Source organism: Rhinoderma darwinii, chromosome 6 (genome assembly GCF_050947455.1).
Source record: "Rhinoderma darwinii isolate aRhiDar2 chromosome 6, aRhiDar2.hap1, whole genome shotgun sequence".
NCBI lineage: Eukaryota > Metazoa > Chordata > Amphibia > Anura > Rhinodermatidae > Rhinoderma > Rhinoderma darwinii.
This window is the reverse complement of record NC_134692.1, coordinates 132,681,842-132,694,430: the sequence shown is the minus strand read 5'-3', so window position 1 is coordinate 132,694,430 and position 12,589 is coordinate 132,681,842. Positions and strand designations below refer to the sequence as shown.

Genomic DNA, 12,589 nt, shown 5'->3' with positions numbered 1-12,589 from the left:
AAAAATCACCCCCACCCCCAGGGAGGCGGTAGGGTGGGCGGGGGAAGCAAAATCTTAAATAGCACGGGGCGGGGTCGAGGGGGGGCTCATTTGAAAGCTCTTTTCAATACAAAAACGCTGCTGCAAACAATTTTGAGATAGGATTTTTTTTCCCGCTGAGATATTTAACGTTAAAGTTATCATCTTCATTATCGGCTACCGTCGGTGTTAGCATTACCCAAAATGTACCGCGCGGAGGTCGCACGGTCGGATTTACATCTCATCGGGGTGCTAGATTAATGTGAGTCCCCTTGCCTCTCACGTGTGTGAGTGTGTGCGTACACAGCCCGAGATAAGCACCCCGGGGTTCGTCATGCCCCCGGTATTTAACCAAAGCAAGACCGAGGACATGTATTATGTGTATTAGTACAAACATAACAATTACTGTATTAAATCAAATGTTCGAACTGATGTCCTTCAGCAACTTGACAGTGTCCTAAGCGAACGTAAAACGTGTCGATAACGTTATTTATAACATCTGGTGTGATTGAATTCGAAATGTTCACTATTCTTTCCTGCAGCTCGTCTAAGTTTGCGATCCTAGTCTCATAGACTTTACTTTTTAAATACCCCCGGTAAAAAAAATCTAATGGGGCCAGATCTGCTGATTTTGGTGGCCATTCTATTGGGCCTCTTCTACCAATCTATTGATCAGGAAAATTATCGTTCAGAAGATTGAGCTCGCAGAGAAAACTAAACCGGAGCTCCATCCTGCTGATACCAAACATTGCGGAAAGCTTCTCCAGCAATATTTTGAATAGCCGGTATCACTTGGTTTCTTAGCAAATTGCAGTAATTTTCTGCATTTATGTTTCCTTCAATGAAAAACGGTCCTACAATATGATTGAGCAATATTCCGGCCCAAACGTTGAAGAGGCTCTGTCACCACATTATAAGTGGTCCATATTGTACATGATGTGATCAGCGCTGTAATGTAGATTACAGCAGTGTTTTTTATTTAGAAAAATTATCATTTTTTACGGAGTTATGACCTATTTTAGCTTTATGCTAATGAGTTTCTTAATGGACAACTGGGCGTGTTTTACTTTTTGACCAAGTGGGCGTTGTGGAGAGGAGTGTATGACGCTGACTTATCAGCGTCATACACTTCTCCCCATTCATTTACAAAGCACATAGTAATCTTAACTAGATCACTATGTGCAGCTACATACACACACATTAATGTTACTCAAGTGTCCTGACAATGAATAGACATCACCTCCAGCCAGGACGTGATGTCTATTCACAATCCTGACACTTCGCTAACGTTTGTGTGAGATTTACAGCAAGGCAAGCGTAATCTTGCGAGATTACGCTGTAAACTGTCATTTAAAACGAGATTACGCTTGCCTTGATGTAAATCTCACACAAACGTTAGCGAAGTGTCAGGATTCTGAATAGACATCACGTCCTGGCTGGAGGTGATGTCTATTTACTCTCAAGACACTTCAGTAACGTTAGTGTGTGTGTGTATGTGGCTGCACATAGCGATCTAGTTCAGATTACTAGGTGCTGTGTAAATGAATGGGGAGAAGTGTATGATGCTGATTGGTCAGCGTCATACACTCCTCTCCACAACGCCCACTTGGTCAAAAAGTAAAACACGCCCAGTTGTTCATTAAGAAACTCATTAGCATAAAGCTAATATAGGTCATAACTCTTAAAAATGATCGTTTTTCTAAATAAAACGAACTGCTGTAATCTACATTACAGCCGATCACATCATGTAAAAGATAGGCCACTTATAATGTGGTGACAGAGCCTCTTTAAAGTCACCTTGATGTGATATTTCTCAAAGACCCTCCACTTGTCACGGGTCGAAACGTTGCCATTTTTAACTGAATATTTGACCAATAAAAGAACATATTGATTGAAATTTGGGAGACGTGTGCTGCTGTTCAACCATGCTTTTTCTGAGGATTACATTACGTGAAACTGGGTTTGTCTGATCTTACAGCGTGTCACCGCGCCTGATATCGGGATTTGTGCTGCTTCAAAAACATTATTTTTTGGATTATTCCCAAGCTCACACACACACACGCACGCACACAGGGGCGTAACTAGGAAAGACTGGGCCCCATAGCAAACTTTTGACTGGGGCCCCCCCTCCCCTGGGTGTCACACAACCCCCCCCCCCTTGTAGACAGTGCCTTTTTTACAAACCCCCCCTTTTGATAACGCCATACAGCCCCCCTGTATATAACGCCATACAGCCCCCTTTGTAGATATCTACAGAGGGGGCTGTATGGCGCTATCTACAGAGGGGGCTGTATGGCGCTATCTACGAGGGGGCTGTATGGCGTTATCTACGGGGGGGCTGTATGGCGTTATCTACGGGGGGACTGTATGGCGTTATCTACGGGGGGACTGTATGGCGTTATCTACGGGGGGACTGTATGGCGTTATCTACGGGGGGACTGTATGGCGTTATCTACGGGGGGACTGTATGGCGTTATCTACGGGGGGACTGTATGGCGTTATCTACGGGGGGACTGTATGGCGTTATCTACGGGGGGACTGTATGGCGTTATCTACGGGGGGACTGTATGGCGTTATCTACGGGGGGACTGTATGGCGTTATCTACGGGGGGACAGTATGGCGTTATCTACGGGGGGACAGTATGGCGTTATCTACGGGGGGACTGCATGGCGTTATCTACGGGGGGACTGTATGGCGTTATCTACGGGGGGACTGTATGGCGTTATCTACGGGGGGACTGTATGGCGTTATCTACGGGGGGACTGTATGGCGTTATCTACGGGGGGACTGTATGGCGTTATCTTCGGGGGGACTGTATGGCGTTATCTACGGGGGGACTGTATGGCGTTATCTACGGGGGGACTGTATGGCGTTATCTACGGGGGGACTGTATGGCGTTATCTACGGGGGGACTGTATGGCGTTCCCTACAGGGGGGACTGTATGGCGTTCCCTACAGGGGGGGACTGTATGGCGTTCCTTACAGGGAAAGTCCCCCTGAAGTTCTCCATGACTAACCTCTGACTTCCGGCGTCTGCGCAGTTCACTAAAAATGAAAGGAGCGCTGGTCACGCATGCGCACAAGCGGGACCGGCGCTCCATTCATTTCTCCGGAGCTGCCGACACAGACCCCGGAAGTCCGAGGTTTGTGATGGAGAACTTCAGGGGACTTTCAGTCCCCCTTTCTCCCTATCAATGCCAGCGATCACACATGTATCCCCTATCCTGTGGATAGGGGATACATGTCTTTTGCTTAATGGCAGAGCGGGGAGATACCTCCCTGCTCTGCCGTACTGTTCAGTGGCGTCGCGCTGTAGCAGCCATAGCGGCTGCTAGCGGAGCCTCCGGCCATGGTGGGGGCCCGTGCCGGCGGGCGACACGGGCCCCCTCATGCCGCGGGCCCCGTAGCAGCCGCTACTGCTGCTACGGCGGTAGTTACGCCACTGCACGCACGCACACATTTAGGATTTTACCCATGCGATACATTTTGGGTAATGCAAACATAGGCGGTAGCCGATAATGAAGATGATAACTTTAAAGTTAAATATCTCAGCAAAAAAAAATCCTATCTCAAAATCGATTGCGGCATTGTTTTCGTATTGAAAACAGCTTTCAAATGAGGGGGTCATTTTTTTTGCCTTAACTGGTACATTTTATGTCCCCCATTAAATCCCACCAAATTTCAACCCTCTACCTCGAGCCGTTCAAAAGTTATGAGGGTGTTCCGGAATTTTTGGTGGAGATGTTAGCGTGGTGTGAATATAGCATTAGGCCGGGTTCCCACGGGACAGATACGCTACATAAAAACCACGCAGCGTATCCGACCTGGAAACTGCAGTACATTTAGTCCGAAAACCGCACTACATAGTGTTGCGTTTTTTCAGGCGGAATTTCTGCTGCGGAAAGCAGCCATAAGAAACGCTCATACTTACGTAAGCCGTTGTTATGGCGACGCGTCCCTTCTGTGCAGTCCTGTCCAGCCTCCTTGGACGACGCTGCATCCCATGTGACCGCTGCAGCCTGTGATTGGCCGCAACCGTCACATGGGATGCAACATAACCCCAGGAGGCTGGACTGCAGGAAGAAGGAGGTCATTCTGGGTAGGTATGATTTTTCTTTTGTTTCGATTTTTGCGGCGTAATCGCTGCGAATGCGCCACAAAAATTGCAACACTTGGCTTTCTATTGCAGGTTTTGCATCCCCATTGTATGCAATGGGGAAAACCCGCAATGGAAAATCAACAACGCAGCATAAAATGACATGCTGTGGAATTAAGTTCTGCACTGCAGGCCAATTTATTAACATTTACGCTGTGGTTTTTCCCTGCAGCGTGGGCATGTGATTTTCTAAATCTCATCCACTTTGCTGCTACTATAAATGCTCTGGAATCTCTGCACAGTATTCCGTTGCGGAAATTCCGCAGCGTTTACGCAAAGTGGGAACCCGGCCTCAGGTCTATTTCAGACAGTAATAGGCTTTGTTCACACAGTGCAGATTTGCTGCAGATTTTGCATGACTTTTTTAAGCAAAAAACAGAATTGGCTCCTGAAGGGCAGACCTAGAAGTCCTTCCTTTATATAGCTTCAGTGCCTGGCTTTGGCTTGAAAAATACTGGAAAAATCTGCAGTAGTGTGAACAATGCCTCTATGCGGCCTCATTTTAGCATCTGTATTGAGGCTGCAATATTATGGGGATCGTAGATTGGTTCAGTACAACAGGGTGGATTAGAAAAACATCGCTACTTTCTTCCAGAAACAGCGCCACACCTGTATATGGGTTGTTAAATGCACAAACTTGCCACAAAGAATTATGGATATAAAGTTAGGGGCACAAGAAAGATACATTTTAATCAATTAAAAATATATAAAATTGGAAAATATGTTTGCTAGAGATGAAAAAGAATGTGGGTCTAATGAATAAGAAAATGTGGCAGCTTCCCTCCAGGCAGTGATCCCTCAAAATCAGTGAGCAAAAACAGGAATAATACACTGCATTTTTGAATTCACAGAGTGGATCAAGTGATCACTCTGGCAACTGATCAGTGAAGAGAAACCCCCTCATAAACCCATTCACAAATGTGACACCATTCATTTGGTATTTTGGGGGCATTTGGTTGGTGCAATAGCCATATTAGGGCTCATACCGTGTTGGACTGGGGATCCATATGTCCACCACAGGAAATGTTTGACCGTTCGCCCCCCATTAGATCCAAAAGACCCTAGTTGCAAGTAATTGGCTTCATAGTCAGCTCCAAATGTCTTTTGCTTGGTCATTGTGGCTCTATATTGTATTGTATTCTCTGCTGGGCCAGTCCAATTCTGCTCTTTTTTTTTTACAGAAAACGCCACAACCTCCTGACCCTCTTTAGTTTCCATCTTACTGCCATATCAAACCTTCTCCAAATTTTTTCTTAAATACAGGCACATGACTCATTTCCTTTCTTCTAACACCTTGCTTGGCTCTGTCTAATCTGGTTTCCACTCTACTGAAAGAGCAACAACAAACCATGGCCAAAGACACGCTCCCTCTGTAAAATTTAAGGACCGTTTTTTTATTTGTTTTTGCTCTTCAACCTCTTCACTACCTTTCAAATTGCCAGTCCTCCATCTCCGTCATTTACAAGACTCTTCATCCTGACAACCTCCGGTTGACTGCTCTCTTCTGGCTGCCATCCTAATGAAACGCTTTAATTTGACATGCAGTATAGCTCTGCCTTTGACTTTCCAATACGTTCCCTTGGTTTTACTATTGGCTTCCAGCTCTTTAACCTTCAGCTTTCCTTGTGAGAGGAACACTGCCACCACGGATACAACTATGCGGGCTGCATCTTCTCTTCTTCATTCTTTCAAGCTCCCTCTGCTCTCGGAGCACCGCACTCTTCTATCTAATTTATATTTCTGTCATGTATTGTGCATGGAGATGCTCTGCTACGAGGGTGGAGAATTGAACCCATGACAACTAACTTTTTTTCACTCCTCTAACTGCACATATTATAGATTATTGGTTACTGCTGGTTATTGCATATTTTAAGTCTCGTCCATATAGAGTTTTATGTCACAGGATTTATTATCGCAAATAAGGATGACTTGCTGTATCCCAACGCAAGCAAAGAGATATTAGCTTTTAACGGTTTACTGAATCCAGGATAAATATGCCAAGTCAAATGAATGGGCGACCATGTAATACATGGTTACATTGAGTCTGTCACAGCTGCCCTTTGCGTAGAAGGGTCCTAAGTGGGACACCCCCTATACTGTCCATATAACCTAATAAGGCACATGGAAAGGAGATGTCAAGATAGAAAAACCACTTTAAAGCGGTTGTCCAGTCTTAAGAAATTAATGGCCATCAATATCTAAATCGGTGCAGGTCCGACTACTGGCACCTCCACCGATCAGCCGTTTTGAAGCTCCCGACGTACACGCTAAACTTGTAGATGGAGCTCCATCATTCCGACGTAGGCCAAAAGAGTGTCCTTGTGGCCTCCATCGGACAAATATACATTTGTTTACCTTTGTTCTTTAGGTATGGAATAGCATAGTAAACTACACTATTCCATCTAAATGGATGATGTAAAAAACATATACCGCACAGTAAACTTTATTTTTTAACATGAGAACCTATGGGTGACGCATGCTACTGTCTGGCATACATCATGAGCTCTTAATGACGTATGCGTTAAATGGATGCTACAATAGTCTATGACGGATGCCAACATTAAGCGTATACGTCAGGAGTTTTTCCCGGCATATACGCTAAACGTAGGCCAAAAACACACGTGAAAAGCTAGTAATATACTTACACAACTGCATACCTACTTCTACACCACGTTTCTCTTAGTAATTGAGAAACAGTGAGAAGCCAGATGTATTTATTCCAGTATTAGATGTTTATTAAACAGTCAACACTGCCCCCTAATGAAAAATTATGGAATTACATCACCTCAAATCATACCAACTACAAAAAAAAAAAACAACTCTGCATTTGTTATTCCTCAAGGCTACATTCACATTTTACGCACGTAAATCCGTCCGTGCATTGCGTTATGCATCAGTGTGATTTGCGTGTGTAATGCGTTTTTCATGCACTCGCAAGCACTTCAATGGGAAGCTAGGTGCGTGAAAATGCGCCAATATAGGACATGCAGTGAGTTTCACGCAACGGACACTCGCTACGTAAAAACGCCTGCATATGTGAATAGCCCCATTGAAATCAATGGGGCCGTGTGCTAAGCGTTATTTCAACGAACAACACATGGACGAGATTCGCGCTCGTGTGAATGAGCCCTAAAGAGTAAAACTTTCCTCTACACTTCACTCTCCCACTACAGTACACCATACACTTTTGGTGACATAATGGTGTGACCATTGCAATCAAGCCAATCAATATTAAGGTATGTTCACACGCAGCAGATTTGTTGTAGTAATTGCTGCGAATGAAAAACCAATTCTACCCAGCATGTGCATAGATCTCTGCAAGCCCCATTCAGAAGAATGGGACAGTCCCAGAAATGTCTGCAACAAATCTGCCGCGTGTGAACATACCCCAACTACAGTTAGCACAGTATTCTTCTCTGAGACAAGGAAGAAACATGAATGCCTCCTTCTATATGGAGCATTTTCAATTAGGTTAAATACCCGTACGCTCCATTCAACTGGACTAAATCATCAAACTTGTGTATAGTTATTAAAAAAATAGGGCATATGAAGCCCCGGCGACACACATACGAATGTAATTCTAACTTCTCAAAATTTTACGGATGTGAGCATAACTTATTTTTCAACATTTTCAGGTCCATTTCTACTTAGAAGTGTCACAAAACAACCCAGGTTCCAACCAGGCATTGTTTAAAGGTGTTGTCTCATTAGCGGATTGTCGCACCAGCTCCTGGCAAGGACTTTTAACCCCGTGGGGGGGGGGGGGGTGTTGTCTGACCATACAGAGACTGCTACAGGGGATATGCAGTATTACATGGCACCCATTCAAATGAATTGGTCATGATTGCTTCTAGGGGAGAATATGACTGTAATAAGATACAGAGCAGTAGGGACTCTGTACAGGCTCCATCCACACATCTCTGCCATGTGCATTAAGCATTAGACAGGGTTCTTAAAAGTATATAGGGAAAATATTATAAACTGCCCCACCTTATTTCTCTCTCCTCTTTCTATCCCTTTCGTCTCTTAGACACGAGGTTATAAAACATTATTTTTGGCCGGCATGTCCCTCGCCTTCCAGTAACCTGGTCAGGCTAAAGTCCAGGAACTGATGGTTTCCTAGCGAACACCAGATGTGTGCATGTAACGTACATCTGGGACTGTGTGGGCACCTGGACTTTGGCCATTTATTAGCAGGATGCTGGAAAATATTGTTTTTCTAAACAATGTAATAAGGTTAAGTACACAAAGATTGTGGAAAAAACAACAACTAAAAGGCGTAAATACCTGTGTAACGTCACCCCGTAACCCTGCAAAATGTGTGTGAAGGTTTGGACAATAAAGAAGCTCATACAAAGCCTAGAAAAAGTATTCATGTAGTGGTGACCACCAGGAGAATTTGGATGGCACTCGGAGGATATGCAGAAGACGTCACCAGATAAGATTTATTGCATTGGTGGCCAAACAGTAGATGGTGACCTATAGGTAGACCTCGAGCACGGCCCAGGGGATCCCAGTGTGAGGTCAAGAGGCTGTTCTCCAGCTGGCTTTAACATAGAATGTTTTTGCTTCAGTGTGCCTGTCACCACCTTTTCTAGTGAAATGTTCATTGGTGTATCATATAGGGGACTCATGAGTCTGGAGCCGAGCTAGTAGCTGCTGTGGGTCTAATACACTCCCTAACAGATACGGTCCACTTTGGGGTATGAAGAAAGAGTCAAAGCAAGTGCAATAGGTAATTGTGGCTGCGATCACTATTATGGGGGCACTGGAAAATCTAAAAAAAAGGGTTATGCAGAAAAGATCAGTGTTTTCACATGTCATGTGCGTTTGGACCTAGTCCACTGGTATAACTCAAGTCAATGGGTGAAAAACGCAATATTTCTGCAAGAATTCAACAATGGACAGGGCATGCTGTAGAATTAAAGTGTCACTGTCATGAGCGAGCGTCATTTTAAATACAGGCATCCATAAATATCTATGGTTAGTTAAAGGGGTTATCTGTGCTGTTAAAAATATTTACGAAAGGTTTTCAAATGTTCTACAATAAAAAAAAGATCATTACTCACCTACTCTTTCCCCCAGGCGATACATCGCTGATGCTCCGGCGGTCCTCCTGGTGTTTGTTTACATGAGGGCAGAGTGTGACTGCTGCAACCATTTATAGGGCTCACCCGTGATGTGTCGTATCCCTGGCATCATGGCGATCAACATTCTTGCCAGGAATACAACACATGAAACTGAGCCCTCTGGTTGGCTGCAGTGATCACATGCTGCCTACATTACAACAAACACAGGGAGTGCCGCCAGAGCTGGATCGCCGGAGGAAAGAATAGGGGAGTACTGAGTGTTTTATTACTTTAGGACATTTGTAGCCGTTTGCAAAAAATGTTTTAACAAGCCAGATAATCCCTTCAAGACAGTGGGTGCATTTAAAGAACGTGCTCCATCGGACTCTGTATGTGCGGAGGTAATCTCCCCTAGAATTTACCCTTCACAACCGAGGCCGGCGGATCTTATATGCCAGCGCACGGAGGCTGTACAGCTCCCTAAGGCCCCAAGCACATTGTGTTTGTGCTATCCGCTGGGCGTATACGTTTTTAACTCGGCATATACATAGACTATAATGGGTCAAACGTAGACCAAGATAGCATCCGTTTGGTCTGTTTGTCATGGTTTATGTTGGGATACTGTTTTTTGAAAGTACTGAAAAGCATCGTTTTCTGCGCTATTCTGTACTTCAAATAAAGGTATACGCGACATAACATTTTTTTTAGCATTGATCTCAATGGACGACGTATGCAAACGTAACGCTATACGTTTGTATCTGTTTACATACAGTAAATCTGGCCGGTTTGTTTTTTTTTTGTTTTATCACTGTTCACTTAAAAAAAAAAAAAAAAAGTATACGTTTTTTTTAAAAAAACGTACACGCTATAAAAAACACAGAAAAAGCGATACGTTTGTTTACGTTTTCAATGGTCCACGTTTTTATTTAAAAAAACGTATACGCTAGGTGGATAGCACAAACGCGATGTGAATGGGGCCTTATAAAGCCGTACAAGCTGTGTGCCAGTGTGCATGAGCCCTTACACAACTCCTTTTTTTTTTTGTTTAATCCTCTCCTGGCTTTGGCAAAAAAGGAAAAATACAATTATATAAATTTGTTTTAATAAAATTGTGCTGTTTGTGCCTGGCTTTATCATAGATTCCTGTTAGAGACCGACTTTCCAGTGCGACCAGCGTGTGACTGACGGACATGAACGCATTTGTCACATGACCGCATTCTCCCAGATCTGTTACATCAGTCATACTAGAAGGTAAAATAACCTCTGTATAGACAATATAGGGTGGCTATTGGCCCACAGACTTGCCACCCCATGTAAACACCGCAGGGCGGTGAACGTGTCTAAACGTTTAGTTAATATATGCTGGGAAGTGGCCTAGTTTTTTTGTATGAAGCAAAATTCTGCAAAAACATTTATCAGGAATGACCCCCTTTAACCCCTTCCCAACACCTGACGTACATGTACGAGGGTAGTATGGAGCGGGCTCACAGGCTAGGGCTCCATGCACACGACCGTAATTTTCATCCATAATTACACATGAAATTGTGGACCCATTCATTTCTGGTGTGTCCGTGCCTATTTATTTGATGAGTGAAACCCACGTCGTCCCTGTGATGCCCGTGGTTTCCACGCACCCATAGACTTCAATGAACGACTAGGTGCGTGAAAACGCACCAATACCGGGCATGCAGTGAGTTTCACGCAACGGACACTCGCGGTGCGAAACCTCACGCATGTCTGAGTAGCCCCATTGAAATCAATGGGTCCGTGCGCTGTGCGTTATTTCAACGGACAGCACACGGACGAGTATTACGCTCGCCTGAATGAGCCCTAAAAGTAGTAAAACATAAAAACAAAATATATAAATTTGGTAACGCCGTTTTCATAGTCACCTGTAGAATAAAGTTAACAAGTCATTTTTACCACAGGGTGAATGCCGCAAAAACTAAACCTAAAAAACAAGAGGAAAATGGGGGGAGGGAAGGGGTTAAAATGTGGCACAAGGGCGTAACTATAGCGGTCACACCTGGGCACTGGTACCTGAAGGTGCACAATTGCCCCTCTGCCCCATATGAGGACACCAGCACGGTCTCTGACGTCATATCTGGGGGGACCTTTACAGGTTTTGTACTGGGGCGCTGGCTTGTGATTAGGAACATGAGGTGACTTAACTCTATCATGACTGTCCTTCACATTGACGTTATACTTCGCATTTTCCTTCTTGTCACTCAGTTATTGGTTTTCTTAGTTACTATCACTCATAGTTAGACCCACCGCTCGCACAAGTCTCCATGACGACTACCTAGCAGCAGCTCGTCGGCGTCGCGTCGTTAAACGCAGAGGATTTTCTGAGGCGCTTGTGCGTTGCCAACTACGCATGCGCTGACTAGCGGACTTGAGCTCTGAATGGGCGGAGCTAAGTCTATTTGAGTGACTGCAGGACAACCGCTGCCGTTCCATCAGACAGACAACTCAAATAAAGGCGGGGCTTTAAGGTAAGGATTGACAAGCTACATGTGCGAACTGAATAGCGGACAGAGTAGTGGGCGGGGCTGTGGCGTGTGAGTGACAGCTCCGGTGGAGACGTGGTGGGCGTGCTCTGTAGCTGTCTTGTAGAGACAGCTTAGGGAGGAGACGCGTGTAAGTGGAGGGCGGAATGGTAATTCGTTACTTGCAGCTAGAGATAAAGAGGGGAGGAAATGAGACAGCCGGCTGAGGCCTCCCCTGTGCAAACAGCCCTGACTTAGACCCTGGGTATAACAGGTAAGACAGGTAACGAGCACCTTGTATAGGAGACGCAGGTGCTGCAGCAGCCTATGGGCTTATTGTTTATGGGCCTGTAAACTATTGCTATCCATATATGCTGGGAGTGGGGGGGTCTTCTAGGAATGGCAGCCTCTCTCTATATGTATGTTCTGCGTACAGACGTTTAATAATTTGTCTATTATCATCTGTGTGACGTGACTGTCCGACTAACCTAAATATGAACGTTGAAACGTGAACTCCACCCCTCTCTGTTACAGGTACCGGAGAAGTGTGTAATAACGTCTTAATTTGATGATCTTCGTGAGCTTTCGGGACAAAATGTAATATAAATTATTTAAAGAAACATTTTAAAAATAAAAAAATCCACGTGTGCATGAGGGTTAATCTGTGGATGGCGACTTTCTCTGCCCTCTTCATTGGATGTATTCTGGTCACATGTCCCATCTACCTGTATAATGTTCTATGTGGATGGGAAGTGGCGGATATTATGTATCGTATGTAGAATTCTACTGTAGTGGTGCAGTCGTCATAGACCCAGGTTTGACAGCGGAGAGAGGAATGAGGCATATTATATCCTTC

The 12,589-nt window shown here is 44.6% G+C and overlaps 1 protein-coding gene and 1 long non-coding RNA gene across 10 annotated transcripts in view; one reads left to right on the top strand and one right to left on the bottom strand.

Moving 5' to 3' along the window:
* LOC142655820 (uncharacterized) overlaps positions 1-12,589 on the bottom strand; it is a 326,804-nt gene that overhangs the window by 240,589 nt on the left and 73,626 nt on the right. Inside the window, exon 1 of one of the 6 annotated variants that reach the window (XR_012849557.1) lies at positions 11,519-11,638. The exons of the other annotated variants lie outside the window; for them this stretch is intronic. This is a non-coding gene — a long non-coding RNA (uncharacterized LOC142655820). Of the gene's footprint in view, positions 1-11,518; positions 11,639-12,589 lie in introns of those variants that run through there. 6 annotated transcript variants of the gene reach the window in all.
* The window catches only part of TBC1D24 (TBC1 domain family member 24), a 28,405-nt gene continuing 27,455 nt past the window's right edge, over positions 11,640-12,589 (top strand). For 2 of the 4 annotated variants that reach the window (XM_075830414.1, XM_075830412.1), the window contains exon 1: positions 11,823-12,007. The gene's annotated coding sequence lies outside the window, so the exon portion shown is untranslated. Of the gene's footprint in view, positions 11,740-11,820; positions 12,008-12,589 lie in introns of those variants that run through there. The other 2 variants (XM_075830413.1, XM_075830415.1) reach the window with 2 other exon arrangements.